We start from the raw sequence: 19,919 nt of genomic DNA, 5'->3' as shown, positions 1-19,919 counted from the left end.
ATACAGGTCTGAGAGGGATAAAGGAGAGAAAAGTGAGAAATACAGGTCTGAGAGGGATAAAGGAGAGAAAAGTGAGAAATACAGGTCTGAGAGGGATAAAGGAGAGAAAAGTGAGAAATACAGGTCTGAGAGGGATAAAGGAGAGAAAAGTGAGAAATACAGGTCTGAGAGGGATAAAGGAGAGAAAAGTGAGAAATACAGGTCTGAGAGGGATAAAGGAGAGAAAAGTGAGTTAGGCAGTGTGGCGTTATAGAACGAGACAGGAGTAACAGAGCTACTCTGGCTCTCTAAAACCTTGTGTCCTTGTGGTGATGGTGCACAGAGTATTACAATGACTGGTTTAAGTACAGACAATAGGCCTATTGTGGAAGGTACACCGACTGCTAATGATTCAACTCTAGGTGGGTAGAGGACTCTGACCATTCCTTTCTAACGTTGTTGGCTACCGGTCCTCAATCAACATCAGTTTGCATTTCAAACCATGTCAGTTTTCATTTATAGAACCGAGAGAAGCAGTAAAACGACGGATCATAAAGTTTGCAATAAACTTTATTCACCAAATACATTTACACATACTAAAAATGATTATTGGTGATATGGTGCTGCTAGTGATAGACAACATTTAGAGAGAGAATACAGACAGCGGAGTTTACACAAAGTTTACATACAGTACCAGTCAAAAGTTTGGACACCTACTCAGTCAAGGTGTTTTTCTTTATTTTGACTATTTCATGCATTGTTGAATAATAGTGAAGACATCAAAACTATGAAATAACACATGGAATCATGTAGTAACCAAAAAAAGTGTTAAACAAATCAAAATATATTATATATTTGAGATTCTTCACACCCTGTGCCCTGATGACAGCTTTGCACACTCTTGGCATTCTCTCAACCAGCTTCATGAGGTAGTCACCTGAAATGCATTTCAATTAACAGGTGTGCCTTGTTAAAAGTAAATTTGTGGAATTGATTTCCTTCTTAATGCGTTTGAGCCAATCAGTTGTGTTGTGACAAGGTAGGGGTGGTATACAGAAGACAGCCCTATTTGGTAAAATACCAAGTCCATATTATGACAAGAAGGTCAGTCAATCTGGAACATTTCAAGAGCTTTGAACGTTTCTTCAAGTTCAGTTGCAAACACCATCAAGCGCTATGATGAATCTGGCTCTCATGAGGACCGCCACAGGAAAGGAAGACCCAGAGTAACCTCTGCTGCAGAGGATACGTTCATTAGAGTTAACTGCACCTCAGATTGCAGCCCAAATAAATGCTTCACAGAGATCAAGTAACAGACACATCTCAACATGAACTGTTCAGAGGAGACTGTGAATCAGTCCTTCATGGTCAAATTGCTGCAAAGAAACCACTACGAAAGGACACCAATAAGAAGAAGAGACTTGGTTGGGCCAAGAAACATGAGCAATTGACATTAAACTGGTGGAAATCGGTCCTTTGGGCTCATGAGTCCAAAAGTAAGATTTTTGGTTCCAACCGCTGTGTCTTTGTGAGGTGCAGAATAGTTGAACTAATGATCTCCGAATGTGTGGTTCCCACCGTGAAGCATGGAGGAGGTGGTGTGATGGTATGGGGGTGCTTTGCTGGTGGCCATGTCCGGGATTTATTTAGAATTCAAGGCACACCTAACCAGCATGGCTACTACAACATTCTGCAGCGACATACCATCCTATCTGGTTTGTGCTTAGTGGGACAATCATTTGTTTTTCAACAGGACAATGACCCAAAACACACCTCCAGACTGTGTAAGGGCTATTTGACCAATGATATTTGACGTCTTCACTATTCTACAATGTAGAAAATAGTCAAATAAAGAAAAACCATTGAATGAGTAGGTGTGTCCAAACGTTTGATTGGTACTGCACATTTTATACAACTAAGTAGAGTGAGCATAGAGCTATAGTCCCACAGTTGACAGTGCAGGTCAGAGCATAAAACCAAGCCACGAGGTCGAAGGAATTCTCAATAGAACTCCAAGACAGGATTGTGTCGAGGCACATATCTAGGGAAGGGTACCAAACAATTTCTGCAGACCTGAAGGTCCCCAAGAACACAGTGGCCTTCATCATTCTTAAATGGAAGAAGTTTGGAACCACCAAGACTATTCCTGGAGCTGGATGCCCAGCCAAACTGAGCAATCAGGGGAGAAGGGCCTTGGTCAGGGGGTTGACCAAGAATCTGATGGTCACTCTGACAGAGCTCCAAAGTTCCTCTGTGGAAATGGGAGAACCACCATCTGTCAGGCCAAAGTGTTCAATCTTGGTTTCATTAGACCAGAGAAATGGGAGAACCTTCCGGAAGGACAACCACCTTCTGGAAGAACAACCACCATCTGTCAGGCCAAAGTGTTCAATCTTGGTTTCATTAGACCAGAGAACAAGATTCTCTGGTCTAATGAAACCAAGATTGAACACTTTGGCCTGACTGATGGAGCTGAACATGTTCAGCTGTGTGAGTTTGTCTTGTAGCAGTTCTGGGATGATGGTGTTGAACGCAGAGCTTAAGTTGACAGCGTCGTCCAAAAACCTGTTGGCTCTGTAGGCGAACTGCAGTGGGTCGAGGGAGTGCTGGTTTTGTGATGAGAGTACCAGGAGCTCAAAGGATATCATGATGATTGAGGGGAGCGCTACAGGTCTGTAGTCGTTCTGGCAGGACATCTTTTGTTTCTTCGGGACTGGGACAACGATGGAAGATTTGAAAAAGGCAGGAACAGTGCATTGCGCTAGTGACTGGTTGAATACATCCGTGGAAACTGGGAAGAGCTGGTCAGTGCAGCGCTTAAGTGTGGCTGCATGGAGATACCTTATCTGGGCCAGCAGCCTTCCTGCTGTTCTGTTTTCTAAAGAGTCTGTTGACCTCCTGCTCTGTGATGACAAGTGGTTGGGGAAGGGGAGGGCGGCCTTGGACTCGCTGGGGGAGGGAGTGTGGGGGGTCCTGTGATAGCAGAGAGCTAGAGGAGAGAGGAACCTGAAACGGAGTGGGGAGGTAGGGGTGGCGTAGATGTGTAAGAGGGGGAAGTGGCAAGGAGGGAGATGTGGGTGCTATTGTCTTTGTGATTGAAAAGCCTTTGTGAGTCAAATCTGAAATAAAGTTGGTTTAGTTTATTTGTCAGTGAGTCATCTGCTGCCGGGGGAGCTTTAGGTTTGTAGTTGGTCATGTATTTTAGTTTCCAGACAGACAAGCAGCCGTTGTTGGAGGACTGCTGCTCTAGGCTGACTTTGTACTGATGTTAGTTCCTTCATTCCTGAGTGGAGCTTTTTCTTGGCCCCCCTGTTCTTGTTGTTCTTGTAGTCTTCCTCTTTGGCAGAGCAGTGAGCCCTGTAGGATTCCTTTTTGGCACTGCGGAGACCCTTAATATTACATATCTGGGGCTATATGTATCAAGAGTCTGAGAGTAGGGGTACAGATTTCAGATCAGTTTTGCTTTTAGATCACAATTAATAAGATTGCATAAAGAGGGGGGACCTGATCCTAGATCAGGACTCCTACTCTGAGAAGCTACATATGGCCCCTGGAATCAGGCTCAACACAATGTTATCATATATAGAGAGTAATCAAACAATCAATCAAACAAGAAACGCGTAAGTATAGAGAAAATGGAGTCGAAATTCAACAACTTGTGGCAGGGTCTACAACCAATCACAGAAAATCAGCCCTTTCGTGGACATCGACGTGTTGCGGTCACATCCTGACCGTAGAGATCCTTTTATTCTCTATGTTTGTTTGGTCAGGGTGTGACTCGGGTGGGAAAGTCTATGCTTTCTGGTTCTTTGTTTTTGGTATGATTTGTGTTTTGGTATGATTCTCAATCAGGGACAGCTGTCTATAGTTGTCTCTGATTGGGAATCATACTTAGGCAGCCTTTTTTTTCCTTTTCTCAGTTGTGAGTTGTTGTCTTTGTTAGTGGCATGTATAGCCTTACAGGCGTCACGCTGCACCTTGGTCCGGTCATTTCCTTGACGACGATCGTGACACTCCCAGACAAATTAAAAAACTTGTTTGCACGCTTTGAGGACAATAAAGTGCCACCGACACGGCCCGCTACCAAAGATTGTGGGCTCTCATTCTTCGTGGCCAACATGAGTAAAGCATTGAAACGTGTTAACCCTCACAAGGCTGCCGGCCCAGAAGGCATCCCTAGCTGCGACCTCAGAGCATGCGCAGACCAGCTAGCTGGTGTGTTTACAGACATATTCAATCAATCCCTATCCCAGTCTGTTGTCCCCACATGCTTCAAGATAGCTTTCTTCGGAACAGGAACAATGGTGGCTAAGGTAACTGAACTAAATGACTATCGCCCCGCCCCGTAGCACTCACTTCTGTCATCATGAAGTGCTTTGAGAGACGAGTCAAGGATCATATCACCTCCACCCTACCTGTCCCCCTAGACCCACTCCAATTTGCTTACCACCCCAGTAGGTCCACAGACAACGCAATCGACATCACACTACCCTATCCCATCTGGACAAGAGGAACACCTATGTAAGAATGCTGTTTGTTGACTACAGCTCAGCATTCAACACCATAGTACCCTCCAAACTCCTCATTAAGCTTGAGACCCTGGGTCTCGACCCCGCCCTGTGCAACTGGGTCCTGGACTTCCTGATGGGCCGCCCCCAGGTGGTGAAGGTAGGAAACATCTCCACTCCACTGATCCACAACACTGGAGCCCCACAATGGTGCGTTCTCAGCCCTCTCCTGTACTCCCATGACTGCGTGGCCATGCAAGCCTCCAACTCAAATCACCAAGTTTGCAGACGACACTAAGTGGTAGGCTTGATTACCAACTACGACGAGATGGCCTACAGGGAGGAGGTCAGGGCCCTCGGAATGTGGTGTCAGTAAAATAACCTCTCACTCAATGTCAGCAAAACAAAATAGATGATCGTGGACTTCAGGAAACAGCGAAGGGAGCACCCCCCTATCCACATTGATGGGACAGCAGTGGAAAAGGTGGAAAGTTTTAAATTCCCCAGTATACATAGCACCGACAAACTGAAATGGTCCACACACAGAGACAGTGTGGTGAAGAAGGCGCAACAGCGCTTCATCAACCTCAGGAGGCTGAAAAAATGTGGCTTGTCACCGAAAACCCTCACTAACTTTTACAGGTGCACAATTGAGAGCATCCTGTCGGGCTGTATCACCACCTAGTATGGCAACTGCACCAGCCAAAACCACAGGGTTCTCCAAAGGGTGGTGCGGTCTTCACAACGCATCACCAAGGGCAAACTACCTGCCCTCCAGGACACCTACAACACCCGATGTTACAGGAAGGCCAAAAAGATCATCAAGGACAACAACCACCCGTGCCACTGCCTGTTTACCAAACTTCCATCCAGAAGGCGAGGTCAGTACAGGTACATCAAAGCTGGGACAGAGAGGTTGAAAAATAGCTTCTATTTCAAGGCCATCAGTTTGTTAAACAGCCATCACTAGCACAGAGAGGCTGCTGCCTACCTACAGATTTGATATCATTGGCCACTTTAATAAATGGAACACTAGTCACTTTATTAATGTCACTTGAAGAATGTTTACATATCTCACATTACTCATCTCATATGTACAGTGGGGCAAAAAAGTATTTAGTCAGCCACCAATTGTGCAAGTTCTCCCACTTAAAAAGATGAGAGAGGCCAGTAATTTTCATCATAGGTACACTTCAACTATGACAGCCAAAATGAGAAAAAAAATCCATTAAATCACATTGTAGGATTTTTAATGAATTTATCTGCAAATTGTGGTGGAAAATTAGTATTTGGTCAATAACAAAAGTTTATCTCAATACTTTGTTATATACCCTTTGTTGGCAATGACAGATGTCATGTAAGATGTAAGATGTAAGATGTTTTCTGTAAGTCTTCACATGGTTTTCACACACTGTTGCTGGTATTTTGGCCCATTCCTCCATGCAGATCTCCTCTAGAGCAGTGATGTTTTGGGGCTGTTGCTGGGCAACACGGACTTTCAACTCCCTCCAAAAATGTTCCATGGGGTTGAGATCTAGAGACTGGCTAGGCCACTCCAGGACCTTGAAATGCTTCTTACGAAGCCACTCCTTCGTTGCCCGGGCGGTGTGTTTGGGATCATTGTCATGCTGGAAGACCCAGCCACGTTTCATCTTCAATGCCCTTGCTGATGGAAGGAGGTTTTCACTCAAAATCTCATGATACATGGCCCCATTCATTCTTTCCTTTACACGGATCAGTCGTCCTGGTCCCTTTGCAGAAAAACAGCCCCAAAGCATGATGTTTCCACCCCCATGCTTCACAGTAGGTATGGTGTTATTTAGATGCAACTCAGCATTCTTTGTCCTCCAAACACGACGAGTTGAGTTTTTACCAAAAAGTGCTATTTTGGTTTCATCTGACCATATGACATTCTCCCAATCTTCTTCTGGATCATCCAAATGCTCTCTAGCAAACTTCAGACGGGCCTGGACATGTACTGGCTTAAGCAGGGGGACACGTCTGGCACTGCAGGATTTGAGTCCCTGGCGGCGTAGTGTGTTACTGGTGGTAGGCTTTGTTACTTTGGTCCCAGCTCTCTGCAGGTCATTCACTAGGTCCCCCCGTGTGGTTCTGGGATTTTTGCTCACCGTTCTTGTGATCATTTTGACCCCACGGGGTGAGATCTTGCGTGGAGCCCCAGATCGAGGGAGATTATCAGTGGTCTTGTATGTCTTCCATTTCCTAATAATTGCTCCCACAGTTGATTTCTTCAAACCAAGCTGTTTACCTATTGCAGATGCAGTCTTCCCAGCCTGGTGCAGGTCTACAATTTTGTTTATGGTGTCCTTTGACAGCTCTTTGGTCTTGGCCATAGTGGAGTTTGGAGTGTGACTGTTTGAGGTTGTGGACAGGTGTCTTTTATACTGATAACAAGTTCAAACAGGTGCCATTAATACAGGTAACGAGTGGAGGACAGAGGAGCCTCTTAAAGAAGAAGTTACAGGTCTGTGAAAGCCAGAAATCTTGCTTGTTTGTAGGTGACCAAATACTTATTTTCCACCATAATTTGCAAATAAATTCATTAAAAATCCTACATTGTGATTTTCTGGATTTTTCCCCTCATTTTGTCTGTCATAGTTGAAGTGTACCTATGATGAAAATTACAGGCCTCTCTCATCTTTTTAAGTGGGAGAACTTTCACAATTGGTGGCTGACTAAATACTTTTTTTTCCCACTGTATATACTGTGTCCTTCACTATATATTCTTTACTATCTATTGCATCTTAGCCACTCTGTCACTGCTCATCCATATATTTTATACTTATATATTCTCATCCCATTCCTTTACTAGATTGTGTGTATTAGGTTTTGTTGTGGAATTAGATATTACCTGTTAGATATTGCTGCACTGTCAGATCTAGAAGCATAAACATTTCGCTAGACTCACAATAACATCTGCTAACCATGTATATGTGACCAATAACATTTGATTTGAGTAACCCACATGATCTGTGTGCATCACGTGCCCTTGCTTTCTGTAGTGTAAATACCCAGGTCAGACCAGAGACTGTATAAATAAGGGATGCAAGGCCAGACACACATAGGCAGTAGGCACCACTAGTATCAGGTGTCTGGAGGCCCTATCAGGGAGGGCATCCTTCAACCACTTTGTCAAAGAAACACTCTGTCATACAACCACTCTGTCATACAGGTACACAGAGCTGTTGCAGTGACACTGCCACACTGACAGTCATGTCATGACCGCAGTAAAATTCCACATGACCATTGAGTCACGGTAATGTCCTCTTATGCACTCTGGACTTGCACTGGTAGTATTCAATTCCCTAATGACAATCAGCCAGTCGAACTCTCCATGGTACATGGACCAACCAGAGTGATGTCATCTGCAAACTTGAGTGGTTTGACAGATGCGATGTTGGAGATGCAGTCGTTGGTGTTGAGTGAGTAGAGTAGAGGTGAGAGCACACATCCTTGCGGCGCTCCGGTGCTGAGGGATAAAGAGTCTGAAAGGGATTTTCCAAGCGACACGTGTTGCGTCCTGTTGGTCAGGAAGTCAGTGATCAACTGACAGATTGAGCTGAACATGTTCAGCTGGGAGAGTTTATCTTGTAGCAGCTCTGGGATGATGGTGTTGAACGCAGAGCCCAATATCCTTGTATACTGTATGTCTTTGGGTTATCGAGGTGTTTGAGGATGTAGTAAAGGCCCAAGTTGACAGCGTCGTCCAACAACCTGTTGGCTCTGTAGGCGAACTGTAGTGGGTCGAGGGAGTGCTGGTTTTGTGATGAGAGTACCAGGAGCTCAAAGGTTTTCATGAGCGAGGGGAGTGCTACAGGTCCGTAGTCGTTCTGGCAGGACATCTTTTGTTTCTTCTGGACTGGGACAACGATGGAAGATTTGAAAAAGGCAGGAACAGTGCATTGCGCTAGTGACTGGTTGAATACGTCTGTGGAAACCGGGGAGAGCTGGTCAGTGCAGCGCTTAAGTGTGGCTGCATGGAGATACCTTATCTGGGCCAGCAGCCTTCCTGCTGTTCTGTTTTCTAAAGAGTCTGTTGACCTCCTGCTCTGTGATGACAAGTGGTTGGGGAAGGGGAGGGCAGCCTTGGACAGGCAGGGGGAGGGAGCGTGGGGGGTTCCTGGGATGGCAGAGACCTAGAGGAGAGAGGAACCTGGAAAGGAATGGGGAGGTAGGGGTGGGGTAGATGTGTAAGAGGGGGAAGTGGCAAGGAGGGAGATGTGGGTGTTATTGTCTTTGTGGTTGAAAAGCCTTTGTGAGTCAAATCTGCAATCTGCAAGCTGGTTTAGTTTATTTGGCAGTGAGGGTATCTGCTGCCAGGGAAGCTTTTGGTTTATCAACTCAGCAAAAAAAGAAACATCCTCTCACTGTCAACTGCATTTATTTTCAGCAAACTGAACATGTGTAAATATTTGTATGAACATAACAAGATTCAACAACTGAGACATAAACTGAACAAGTTCCACAGACACGTGACTAACAGAAATGGAATAATGTGTCCCTGAACAAAGCGAGGGTAAAAATCTAAAGTAACAGTCAGTATCTGGTGTGGCCACCAGCTGCATTACCTACTGCTGTGCATCTCCTCCTCATGGACTGCACCAGATTTGCCAGTTCTTGCTCTGAGATGTTACTCCATTCTTCCACCAAGGCACCTAAAATTTCCTGGACATTTCTAGGGGGAATGGCCCTAGCCCTCACCCTCCGATCCAACAGGTCCCAGACGTGCTCAATGGGATTGAGATCCGGGCGCTTCGCTGGCTATGGCAGAACACTGACATTCCTATCTTGCAGGAAATCAGGCACAGAACGAGCAGTATGGCTGGTGGCATTGTCATACTGGAGGGTCATGTCAGGATGAGCCTGCAGGAAGGGTACCACATGAGGGAGGAGGATGTCTTCCCTGTAACGCACGCGTTGAGATTGCCTGCAATGACAACAAGCTGAGTCCGATGATGCTGTGACACACCGCCCCAGACCATGACAGACCCTCCACCTCCAAATCTCTCCCGCTCCAGAGTACAGGCATCGGTGTAATGCTCATTCCTTCAACGATAAACGCAAATCCGACCATCACCCTTGGTGAATCAAAACCGCGACTCGTCAGTGAAGAGCACTTTTTGCCAGTCCTGTCTGGTCCAGCGATGGTGGGTTTGTGCCCATAGGCGACGTTGTTGCCAGTGATGTCTGGTGAGGACCTGCCTTACAACAGGCCTACGAGCCCTCAGTCCAGCCTCTCTCAGCCTATTGCAGACAGTCTGAGCACTGATGGAGGGATTGTGCGCTCCTGGTGTAACTCGGGCAGTTGTTGTTGCCATCCTGTACCTGTCCCGCAGGTGTGATGTTCGGATGTACAGATCCTGTGCAGGTGTTGTTACATGTGGTCTGCCACTGTGAAGACGATCAGCTGTCCATCCTGTCTCCCTGTAGCGCTGTCTTAGGTGTCTAACAGTACGGACATTGCAATTTATTGCCCTGGCCACATCTGCAGTCTTCATGCCTCCTTGCAGCATGCCTGAGGCGCATTCACACAGATGAGCAGGGACCCTGGGAATCATTATTTTGGTGTTGTTCAGAGTCAGTAGAAAGGCCTGTTTAGTGTCCTAGGTTTTCATAACTATGACCTTATTGCCTACCGTCTGTAAGCTGTTAGTGTCTTAACGACCATTCCACAGGTACTGTACATGTTCATTAATTGTTCTTGGTTCATTGAACAAGCATGGGAAACAGTGTTTAACCTCTCTAGGGTACGTGGGATGCTAACCTGACCAACATCCAGTGAAAGTGCAGGGAGCTAAATAATTAAAATTCCTCAAACATACATGTATTATACACCATTTTAAAGATAAACTTGTTAATCCCACCACAATGTCCGATTTCAAAAAGGCTTTACGACAAAAGCATACCATGATAGGTCAGTACCTAGTCACAAAAAAACACAGCCATTTTTCCAGCCAAAGAGAGTAGTCACAAAAAGCAGAAATAGAGATTAATCACTAACCTTTGATGATCTTCATCAGATGGCACTCATAGGACTTCATGTTACACAATACATGTATGTTTTGTTCGATAAAGTTCATATTTATATCCAAAAATCTCTGTTTACATTGGCGCGTTGTTATGTTTTGCCTCCAAAACATCCGGTGAAAGTGCAGAGAGCCACTTCAATTTACAGAAATACTCATCATAAATATTGATGAAAATACAACTGTTATGCATGGAATTAAAGATATACTTCTCCTTAATGCAACAGCTGTGTCAGATTTCAAAAATGCTTTACGGAAAAAGCACACCATGGAATAATCTGAGTACAGAGCTCAGAGACCAAAACAAGCAATACAGATACCCGCCATGTTATGGAGTCAACAAAAGTCAGAAATAGCATTATAAATATTCACTTACCTTTGATGATCTTCATCAGAATGCACTCCCAGGAATCCCAGTTCCACAATAAATATTAGTTTTGTTTGATAAAGTCCATCATTTCTATCCAAACACCTCCTTTTTGTTCAAGGGTTTAGTACAGTAATCCAAATGCGCAGGCACAAGGTTCAGACAAAGTCAAAAAATGTATATTACAGTTCGTAGAAACATGTCAAACAATGTATATAATCAATCTTTAGGATGTTTTATCATAAATCTTCAATAATGTTTCAACCAGAGAATTCCTTTGTCTTTAGAAATTAAAGGGAACGGAACTAACTCTCACGGGCGTGCGCCTGACTGAGCACATGGCCTTCTGGCAGACCTATGACTCAATCAGCTCTCATTCTCTCCCACCTCACAGTAGAAGCCTGAAACAAGGTTCTAAAGACTGTTGACATCTAGTGGAAGCCTTAGGAAGTGCAATATGACCCCACAGACAGTGTATATTGGAAAGGCTAAGACTTGAAAACCTACAAACCTCAGATTTCCCACTTCCTGGTTGGATTTTTTCTCAGGTTTTTGTCTGCCATATGAGTTCTGTTATACTCACAGACATCATTCAAACAGTTTTAGAAACTTCAGTGTTTTCTATCCAAATCTACTAATAATATGCATATCCTAGCATCTGGGCCTGAGTAGCAGGCAGTTTACTCTGGGAACGCTTTTCATCTGGACGTGAAAATACTGCCCCCTACCCCAAAGAAGTTAAACCCTTTACAATGAAGATCTGTGAAGTTATTTGGATGTTTACGATTTATCTTTGAAAGACAGGGTCCTGAAAAAGGGACGTTTCTTTTCTTGCTGAGTTTAGTTGGTAATGTGTTTTAGTCCGAGGCAGTAGGCACCACTGGCAGTAGGCACCACTGGTATCAGGAGTCTGGAGGCCCTGGCAGGAATGGCATCCTTCAACCACTCTGGCATACAGCCACTCTGTCATACAACCACTCTGTCATACAACCAATCTGTCATACAGGTACATAGGACTGTTGACACAGCAACACTGGCAGTCATGAGTCATGACCGCAGTCAAATTCCACGTGACCATTGAGTCACGGTAATGTCCTCTTATGCATTCTGGACATGCGTTGGTAGTACCCACTCGCTAACGACCATCAGATAGCTAATGGCCTGGTACTCAGGGCTCTATTGTCCCTTTAACCACTCTGGCATCAATGCACACGTATTCAAAAATCACATCAAACACTTATCATCATAACAGTATTGTTATTTTAAAACTCACATCACTGTGATGATCAATTTCAAGAAAGAAGTTCAACAACAAGTTGAAACTAAGTGGGGCCTATATACAGTGCCTTGCGAAAGTATTCGGCCCCCTTGAACTTTGCGACCTTTTGCCACATTTCAGGCTTCAAACATAAAGATATAAAACTGTATTTTTTTGTGAAGAATCAACAACAAGTGGGACACAATCATGAAGTGGAACGACATTTATTGGATATTTCAAACTTTTTTAACAAATCAAAAACTGAAAAATTGGGTGTGCAAAATTATTCAGCCCCTTTACTTTCAGTGCAGCAAACTCTCTCCAGAAGTTCAGTGAGGATCTCTGAATGATCCAATGTTGACCTAAATGACTAATGAGGATAAATACAATCCACCTGTGTGTAATCAAGTCTCCGTATAAATGCACCTGCACTGTGATAGTCTCAGAGGTCCGTTAAAAGCGCAGAGAGCATCATGAAGAACAAGGAACACACCAGGCAGGTCCGAGATACTATTGTGAAGAAGTTTAAAGCCGGATTTGGATACAAAAAGATTTCCCAAGCTTTAAACATCCCAAGGAGCACTGTGCAAGCGATAATATTGACATGGAAGGAGTATCAGACCACTGCAAATCTACCAAGACCTGGCCGTCCCTCTAAACTTTCAGCTCATACAAGGAGAAGACTGATCAGAGATGCAGCCAAGAGGCCCATGATCACTCTGGATGAACTGCAGAGATCTACAGCTGAGGTGGGAGACTCTGTCCATAGGACAACAATCAGTCGTAAATTGCACAAATCTGGCCTTTATGGAAGAGTGGCAAGAAGAGAGCCATTTCTTAAAGATATCCATAAAAAGTGTCGTTTAAAGTTTGCCACAAGCCACCTGGGAGACACACCAAACATGTGGAAGAAGGTGCTCTGGTCAGATGAAACCAAAATTGAACTTTTTGGCAACAATGCAAAACGTTATGTTTGGCGTAAAAGCAACACAGCTGAACACACCATCCCCACTGTCAAACATGGTGGTGGCAGCATCATGGTTTGGGCCTGCTTTTCTTCAGCAGGGACAGGGAAGATGGTTAAAATTGATGGGAAGATGGATGGAGCCAAATACAGGACCATTCTGTAAGAAAACCTGATGGAGTCTGCAAAAGACCTGAGACTGGGACAGAGATTTGTCTTCCAACAAGACAATGATCCAAAACATAAAGCAAAATCTACAATGGAATGGTTCAAAAATAAACATATCCAGGTGTTAGAATGGCCAAGTCAAAGTCCAGACCTGAATCCAATCGAGAATCTGTGGAAAGAACTGAAAACTGCTGTTCACAAATGTTCTCCATCCAACCTCACTGAGCTCGAGCTGTTTTGCAAGGAGGAATGGGAAAAAATGTTCAGTCTCTCGATGTGCAAAACTGATAGAGACATAACCCAAGCGACTTACAGCTGTAATCGCAGCAAAAGGTGGCGCTACAAAGTATTAACTTAAGGGGGCTGAATAATTTTGCACGCCCAATTTTTCAGTTTTTGATTTGTTAAAAAAGTTTGAAATAGCCAATAAATGTCGTTCCACTTCATGATTGTGTCCCACTTGTTGTTGATTCTTCACAAAAAAATACAGTTTTATATCTTTATGTTTGAAGCCTGAAATGTGGCAAAAGGTCGCAAAGTTCAAGGGGGCCGAATACTTTCGCAAGGCACTGTATGAGCCCAAGCCCCACAAAAAAACTTAAATAAAATAATGATTGTGCCATTATATAATACCAGATTGATTTATTTTGGCAGGGATGGCATCTTGTGAAGTTATTTGGATTTTTACGATTTATTACAGACTTTATTTTTTTTTACTGATTTTAAGATGTCTTTAGTACATAATTGGTCTAGCCTATACTCCAGAATTAAACTAATTCTAGTAATCACCTTTGAGTGTGGACTCTATTGTTATGCATACTGATGGACTGGTTACCTCCTGCTACGCTCCAAACGTTCTATTCGTGAGTCTGGGGGAGAACTTATAGGCCTATGCTATGCTGTTGGTTCACCTACAATTACATAGAATTTGTATTTGATTTTGTATAGCCTAGTAAAAAGGCATATTTCTATAATTAATAGGCTGACACATTACCTTTAGCTACAGAATATATATTCTTTGTGCATTTCCATCTCCTCCTCTCTCTCCTTCATTCCTTTCTCCAGCATGTAGAAAGAAGGGCTGTCAAACAGTTTAATGAAATATGTTTTGTAGTGAAAACATGTTACTATTGATGTTCCCAAACAGATTGCACTTGGTTTCCCAAATTAAGCACTTGTTAGCTGCATGAACAGGGTTGGAGAGCCCATGACATACAGAGCACTGGTTAGCTGCATGAACAGGGTTGGAGAGCCCATGGCATACAGAGCACTGGTTAGCTGCATGAACAGGGTTGGAGAGCCCATGGCATACAGAGCACTGGTTACCTGCATGAACAGGGTTGGAGAGCTCATGGCATACAGAGCACTGGTTAGCTGCATGAACAGGGTTGGAGAGCTCATGGCATACAGAGCACTGGTTAGCTGCATGAACAGGGTTGGAGAGCTCATGGCATACAGAGCACTGGTTACCTGCATGAACAGGGTTGGAGAGCCCATGGCATACAGAGCACTGGTTAGCTGCATGAACAGGGTTGGAGAGCCCATGGCATACAGAGCACTGGTTACCTGCATGAACAGGGTTGGAGAGCCCATGGCATACAGAGCACTGGTTAGCTGCATGAACAGGGTTGGAGAACTCATGGCATACAGAGCACTGGTTACCTGCATGAACAGGGTTGGAGAGCTCATGGCATACAGAGCACTGGTTAGCTGCATGAACAGGGTTGGAGAGCCCATGGCATACAGAGTTTGGGGCGAAATATCCCAAGTCCCACAGCAAGAGGCTGCATGCACTTTGAACAGTGGTTGATGCAGGGAGTGAAACAGTAGCCTACCTGCATTATTGAAAAACGAACCGTAGGAAAGTGGACTCCATTTTTCCTCTGCCCCTGTTCCTGCCCATTTGATAATGGAGCATTCTGAATCTCAACTAATTTGACATATTAGTAAAGACAAGATTAAATTGAGAATAGTCTGATGGGTGAAAATATGATCACTTGATGAGAGAACAGCGACTTTCTCAAATCATCAAGAGCCTATAGTCACATCATGCTGCCCATATATATTTTGATTTAAGACATTCCAGGTAGAATGGCCTTACTGAAGAGCTCAGTGACTTTCAATGTGGCACCGTCATAGGATGCAACCTTTCCAACAAGTCAGTTAGTCAGATTTCTCCCCTGCTAGGGCTGCCTCAGTCAACTGTAAGTGCTGTTATTGTGAAGGGGAAACGTCTAGGAGCAACAACGGCTCACCCGCGAAGTAGTAGGCCACACAAGCCCACAGAACGGGACCGTTGAGTGCTGAAGCAAGTAAAAATTGTCTGTCCGGTGTTGCAACACTCACTACCGAATTCCAAACTGCCTCTGGAAGCAACGTCAGCACAATAATTGTTAATCGGGAGCTTCATGAAATGGGTTTCTATGGCCGAGCAGCCACGCTCAAGCCTAAGATCACCATGCACAATGCCAAGCGTTGACTGGAGTGGTGTAAAGCTCGCCGCCATTGGACTCTGGAGCAGTGGAAACACATTCTCTGGAGTGATGAATCACACTTCACCATTTTGCAGCAGTCCGGCAGACGAATCTGGATTTGGTGAATGTCAGGAGAACGCTACCTGCCCGAATGCATAGTGCCAACTATAAAGTTTGGTAGAGGAGGAATAATGGTCTGGGGCTGTTTTTCATGTTTTGGGTGAAGGAAAACAGGGAAAACAATGACATTCTAGATGATTCTGTGCTTCCAACTTTGTGGCAACAGTTTGGGGATGGCCCTTTCCTGTTTCAGCATGACAATACCCCCATGCACAAAGCAAGCTCCATACAGAAATGGTTTGTCAAGATCAGTGTGGAAGACCTTGACTGGCTAGCACATAACCCTGACCTCAACTCCATCGAACACCTTTGGGATGAATTGGAATGCCAACTGTGAGCCAGGCCTAATCGCTCAACATCAGTGGCCGACCTCACTAATGCTTGTGGCTAAATGGAAGCAAGTCCCTGCAGCAATGTTCCAACATCTTGTGGAAAGCCTTCCCAGAAGAGTGGAGGGTGATATAGCAGCAACGCTGGGACCAACTCAATGTTCAACAAGCAGGTGTCCATACTGTACACTACATGACCAAAAGTATCCGTCGACTAGGTGGGAATCTTATGACTAAAGAGGCTTCACCTATAGCTTTTATTTTGACCCATAAGAGTAGGATTAGAATGTTTCTATTCTCAGCAGTTTCCTACTCTGAGACACGTTGTGGATACGGGGCCAAGGTATTGACCTCCGGCCAGTAACTGACAGTTGTATGGCTTCCTAAGTCACTCTTTATTTATCCTGATTTTGGGATGCAGGTACTGGGTGCAGCAGCGGTTCACACACAGCAGAACAAAAAGAAGTTGTTCCAAATGAATAGGAAAGATGTTTTGATTACTCCTGGACAGTCTCCTATGTGTTTTACAGTAGCTCTGATACAGTGAAGCCCTAGTGGAATACATAAGGAATAGAATAAAGGAAACAGGGACCTTCCTGAGGTCACTGACTGTGAGAGTCACACCCACTGAGAGAGAATAGCATGGAGGATTATATAAAATACAACAGAGCGATGCTGATGGAAGTGAGAGAGAGAGATTTTTGGAGTGCTTAAAAAGCTCACGTAACACTCCAGTAGGCATCAGTGTACTCTCCTCAAGGTGAATCCTAAACAAACACAGAGAGAGAGAGAGAGAGAGAGAGAGAGAGAGAGAGAGAGAGAGAGGGAGGTAGAGAGAATAGTTAGGTCTATATAATTTAGTCATTATTTTCTTCATCAGGGGCGTGAGGCACACCAAAAATCTGAGGGGGCACAAAGTACGCGAGGATGGTCCATAGGGGTACTAAGCCATCCAACCGTATATTGGAGAATTTTGCATATTTCAAACACCTGAAACAGTTTTTTTCTGCAATCTAGAGCCATAATCATCACATAAAAATGTCTGCATATCTAAGTATACATGTTGAGCCTCTGTATCCTCCTGACTGGCGATTCTTTAATTTTAAAGAAACTAAAGAAAAAATAAAAACAATATATTGCTTCTCTGCATGTCTGCTAAAATCTGGGTAAAATATTGAAAGGAATGTGAGTCTTATTCAGCACATTTAGTTATTGCTTGCTTTTCTAAAGTCTACCAACCTTGCCAGCAGTCATGCCAGCTATGATAGAGTAGCCAGCTTGTCAAACTAACTTGATTGATAGGCTGAAATGTCTTCTTGGAATCTAGTTATGAGGTTGGGAACCTATCTAGACTAGCTAAAGCCAACTTCATAAAATAGGCGGCTAGTAGTATTACAGAGAAACAATATATATTCTGAGAAGGAATGTGCCCCCCTTTGGGCTTGAACCCCTGCTCTTCATGATGGATATACAGTACATACATTGTTGCAGCGTGTTAGGGAGAGGTCCACATTTACATAATAGGTATCTGGAGGCAATGGGTTTCATTTCAGTCGGGGAGGTTTTAGTATCTGTTTTATTTTGTCCAGGGGAGGGTCATGTAATTTGTAATCAATTGAATGTCATATTGCTCAGGGTTTGAAAATGAGTTGCTTATTATAATATCTCATGTGTGCCCAATGATGCCCCTCATCCATGATTTTCTGCTTGGCGTGCAATATCAAGTGCACCTGGTTTGGTCTCAGTAAAATGATCCATAGCCTATACCGGCCTTTCTCAAACCCCGGGTCTGTGGAGGAATGCGTGTCTGACTGCAGCATATTTGTATTGAATATGATTTGGGTGGGGGGGTTTATGGTCTGCGCCCTATCTGACTCAAATAAATACTTGCCATAGGCCTACCTTCATAATGCGCTGAACTATGCATGCCGCAATAAAATAATTGTGTTGCCATGACTAAGTCTAGCTACACCAAAACACACACATGCTCGCTCTCTCTCTCTCTGGATTTGTTTCAAATAACAGCTGCCCGCCAAAACCGGTCTGTGTGTTATGTCATATTTGCCTCAGCAACGACACCATCGAAAATGCGTTTAGAAACAAAGCATCCATATCCCAAGGATAAACCAGACCATTAAAAAAATATTATCAAAAGAGATGAACCAATCTAACAAAAAAGATGCACAATAGTTTCCCAGACAATGAGAGTTTACTGAAGACTTCATACATACTCTGAAAACCTTGTGAAGACTTACAGAAAATGTTTGACCTCTGTCATTGCCAACAAAGGGTATATAACAAAGTATTGAGATAAACTTTTGTTATTGACCAAATACTTATTTTCCACCATAATTTGCAAATAAATTCACAAAAAAATCCTACAATGTTGATTTTCAGGATAAAAAAAAAATGTGTCTGTCATAGTTGAAGTGTACCTATGATGAAAATTACAGGCCTCTCTCATTTTTTAAGTGGGAGAACTTGCACAATTGGCTGACTAAATACTTTTTTGTCCCACTGTATATTCACTACATGAAGAATGTCTTTGTTTTAAAGAGTTGCCTCAGAATACAAATGCAGGTGAAATATTATGTGTTCTGAATGACTACATAATGGGACATGGATTATGATGGGACTGTTATATCGGGATCTGTAAGTCTACCGACGAGACTACGGCTCAACCTATCAACCTACCTAGGGATGCGCAAGTGACAACTTCCCAGCAAACAATAAAAATGCTGATTTCAAGAAAAAAAACGGGGCATCTGGAGAGACCGAGAGGATAGAATAATTTTCGATATCCTCCCCCTATTCTCAATTCTGGCTGACATGGGTTATGTAGACATGGATCACATTTGTAAATTGATGAGGTCACATCTGAGCCAAACTTTGCTCAAATTCAAGGATTACTTCCCTTCACAATCTGATCTAAGCCCGGGAAAGCAGTGGATGTGTAATCCCTTCACCCGCACTTAAGCATGTCACTGGTTCTTGATGATTAACTATTGGAGCTGTCCAGACCAAGTCCTGCGCACTTGTTTTAATGAGATTCGCCTGTCGACATTCTGGCTGTTCAGAAGCAGAGAATACCCGCAACTCAGAGAGATGGCTGTGAAGACGTTAATCCTCTTTCATTCTACCTACTTACAGTGCATTTGGAAAGTATTCAGACCCCTTCTCCTTCTCTACATTTTGTTACGTTACAGCCTTATTCTAAAATGGATTGGACATTATTTGGAAAGGCACACACCTGCCTATATAAAGGTCCCACAATTGACAGCTCTGGGTTGGCGCCCCCCCTTGGGTTGTGCCGTGGCGGAGATCTTTGTGGGCTATACTCGGCCTTGTCTCAGGATGATAAGTTGGTGGTTGAAGATATCCCTCTAGTGGTGTGGGGGCTGTGCTTTAGCAAAGTAGGTGGGGTTATATCCTGCCTGTTTGGCCCTGTCCAGGGGTATCGTCGGACGGGGCCACAGTGTCTCCCGACTCCGCCTGCCTTAGCCTCCAGTATTTACGCTGCAGTAGTTTATGTGTCGGGGGCTAGGGTCAGTCTGTTATATCTGGAGTATTTCTCCTGTCTTATCCGGAGTCCTGTGTGAGGTTGTATGCTCTCTCTAATTCTCTCTCTCTTTCTCTCTCTATTTTTCTTTCTTTTTTTCTCTCTGAGGACCATGCCTCAGGACTACCTGGCCTGATGACTCCTTG

At 44.0% G+C, this 19,919-nt stretch overlaps 1 protein-coding gene across 2 annotated transcripts in view; it reads right to left on the bottom strand.

Annotated features, from left to right (window-relative positions):
* LOC110505833 (transmembrane protein 229B-like) overlaps positions 1–19,919 on the bottom strand; it is a 34,709-nt gene that overhangs the window by 4,553 nt on the left and 10,237 nt on the right. The window contains exon 1 of one of the 2 annotated variants that reach the window (XM_090221269.1): positions 16,938–16,982. The exons of the other annotated variant lie outside the window; for it this stretch is intronic. The gene's annotated coding sequence lies outside the window, so the exon portion shown is untranslated. Of the gene's footprint in view, positions 1–16,937; positions 16,983–19,919 lie in introns of those variants that run through there. 2 annotated transcript variants of the gene reach the window in all.

The sequence above is a fragment of the Oncorhynchus mykiss genome, chromosome 25 (assembly GCF_057628025.1).
Source record: "Oncorhynchus mykiss isolate SJ-2025 chromosome 25, ASM5762802v1, whole genome shotgun sequence".
Lineage (NCBI taxonomy): Eukaryota > Metazoa > Chordata > Actinopteri > Salmoniformes > Salmonidae > Oncorhynchus > Oncorhynchus mykiss.
The sequence above is the reverse complement of the archived record's forward strand: the minus strand, read 5'-3'. Positions and strand labels throughout refer to the sequence as shown.